Source organism: Augochlora pura, unplaced genomic scaffold (genome assembly GCF_028453695.1).
Source record: "Augochlora pura isolate Apur16 unplaced genomic scaffold, APUR_v2.2.1 APUR_unplaced_2934, whole genome shotgun sequence".
In the NCBI taxonomy this organism is placed as follows: domain Eukaryota; kingdom Metazoa; phylum Arthropoda; class Insecta; order Hymenoptera; family Halictidae; genus Augochlora; species Augochlora pura.
In genome coordinates this window covers 1-2,688 of record NW_027583138.1, presented here as the reverse complement: position 1 = coordinate 2,688, position 2,688 = coordinate 1, and the positions used below count along the sequence as shown (strand labels likewise).

At 49.5% G+C, this 2,688-nt stretch overlaps 1 long non-coding RNA gene across 1 annotated transcript; it reads right to left on the bottom strand.

The window, feature by feature from the left end:
- Positions 1–856: 856 nt before the first annotated feature.
- LOC144477691 (uncharacterized) lies at positions 857–2,377 on the bottom strand. Its single transcript, XR_013495259.1, has 2 exons — positions 2,202–2,377; positions 857–1,229 (listed from the first exon to the last, which is right to left on the bottom strand). It is a non-coding gene; the product is annotated as an uncharacterized LOC144477691 (long non-coding RNA).
- Between the last annotated feature and the right edge of the window lie 311 nt (positions 2,378–2,688).

The window sequence follows — 2,688 nt, the reverse complement described above, 5'->3', positions numbered from 1 at the left end:
TAACATCGAAATGCAGCGTGTAACCATCGGCCACAGACGCATCGTCTTTATCTATAGTATATCCCTACCATTTATAATCCCGAACACGTAATCGGTAGTAAATCTTGAGTAGCGTTGCGACTATAAAACTATTCTATCATTCAATTCATATATTCGTCTTCCGTTTTATTCGAATAACGAAGGTTCTACCGTAGATTGAACTTTCTGAATATTCCAAGTCCCGCGGCACTGCACTGGTTTGCAAATTAACCCTCCGCGGACGAAAACTGGCCAATCGAGGACACCGGGATCTTGTTGCAAAAGTCGCTCGATTCTGTAGATAACATTTTTAATTTTTCTCTCACTATTCAACTCCTCGACCGTATAATCGAGTTCGGTGTACGATCCAGTTCTTCCAGAGAAATAATCGTAGCACTGTGAAAGATCCTCGTCCGCGAAGGGTGAAACGAACGTCGATTTAAACGCGGAGCCGCGGAGACGCGGCCACGGTAGCCGAGGCCGAATCCGTGAAACCAGTTTCAAGAAACGACGTCGAGCGGCCGCGAACGAGGCCGCTTCAGGTATTCCGTATACTGTGTAGAGCTGTATAGGCACTGTTCTCGGTCCGATCTGTAAAGAAGGAGTCCAGAGGGGGGAGGGGTGGGGGCTGTTGTCCGATAGGGTGTCTCCGGCTCTAGGGTTATCTAGCCTCTACGATTACGTCGAAGCGAAGAGAGTAATCTTCCGGGTCCGAACTACGGTTAATTGCACTTTGTACTCGAAGCGACGCGGAATGCTCGCGCGTGGCGGCGAACGGTCGTCCAAGAAGGTTTTTGGGTTTTTTTGTCGGGGCCAGAGAGAGAGAGAGAGAGAGAGATAGAGAAAGAGAGAGCCGGTTCTCCGCCTCGTTTGTTTACGATCTATTGCACATAGGTAGGGACGATCGATGAGATCGCCCGGGTAGACACTGGGGTAGGTGGAAGGAAGAGAGGAGGCGCAGCCATCGAGAGCGACGAGGTTTCGATCACGGAGCGTCGATCGGTCGGCTTCTTCCGGTCGCGTTTCGACCGGCACCGACTGATTCCGAGTAGTTCCTGGTCCCCAGGTGGCCGGCGCCCACGGGCCCCCGTCGGTCACCCCCGAATCGCTCGGACGGCCGCTTTGCTAACGGGAGACGGCACTCAGAAGCTGCCGCACTCGCGCAACACGCGATTCCCCAGCGGCAACGGCGGACGGAAGTTGTTGATTACCTGGAACCAAGAGTACAGTTCGCCGGAATTAGGAAACCGGGCCGTGATTCCGCCGATTTGATATTCACCGTCGGGACACCGTCACGCCAACGCTAAAAATAACGAAGACGAAACAACGACCGGACACGGGCGGGCCGGCGAAACCACCCGACGGCATCGTGTCCCCGATCGCGACCTGTCCCCCCACCCCATCCATCCCCGTGAACCACGATGGAGATTAATCGAACCGAGGTGTCCGATAAGTGGCCGGCCACGGCTTAATCGATTTCAAAGAGTCTGACTTCGTTCACGGCTACGCTAGCGGTTTGAAATTCAACCCTTCTACGGTGCCCCGGCGAGACATCGTCACATTGTAAACCGAGCTCGGATCAGCCTTTCGATTGTAAAGAAAACGGTACGGCATGGGGTTAATTATCTTGTCGTTCGAGTCAAATTTCGTCGATTTGTGTTTATTTTATTGGGTTGGCAATTAAGTAATTGCGGATTTTGTTAATAAATGATTTTTGCTTTTATCAACGTGTTCAAAGTGATTCAGTTAGATCGTTTTCTTACTGTCTGCACTTTCATCTTCAATTTAGTAAGAAAATTGCACCGATTATACTAATATAAAATACACTATAGAATATAGAATATATTGTATAATATAAAGGTTTGCAAGGGCTGATAGGTAACATCCACGATGGCGCGGAGTGTAAAGGATTAAAATGAGGCCTTGAAAGAAAGGCTTTGAAAGCTATCAAAAAATTTTGTCCAATCGAATAAACTTATATTTTCAAGCAAAACAATTGAATTTTCCTTCTTGTTTTGAATCCGCGATTACTTAGTTGCCAACCCAGTAGAAAGAGTCAAGAACAACGGGGGTGTACCGAAGCGTGATGGTCACGGCGACTTTGATCAGCATACTATAGATTCTACTATAGTATAGAAGAATATTACGAAAGAATATTAAGAAAGATGACAAATTTTGCTCACCACTCCATGGTTCTCGTGACAGGGACACTCTTCCCCGCGGGGGAACTTCCGTAGATTGCGGAAGATATTTAGCTGGTGATGGGACACCTCGATGCACTTCTTGAACAGGATCCAGGTGACGCTCTCGTTGCAGGGCGGCGTGGTCAACGAGCCCAGATACGTCCAGTAGCCGTTGTCGTCTGTCAACAAAGCGTTTGATAATTTCGCAGGAAATCTCGTCGGCGCATTTTGATCGCGGGGCTAGATCCACCGGAGGGGGGAGGGGGCGAGGGGGCGATGGGGGCAGCAATAAATTATGTGGAAGGCGAACGACGGAAAGGCGAAATCGCGTGACGGGCTAACGAGCTTCTTGTCTTGGACACGTGCAAGCCGGGCCGCTAATTTATTAACAAGGGAGAGCGAGGAGAAAAATGATGTAACTCCATCAACCTAATGCACCGGAATATGGTTAACTCCGATGGCATTTACGGGCGTCCAACGACGCCCT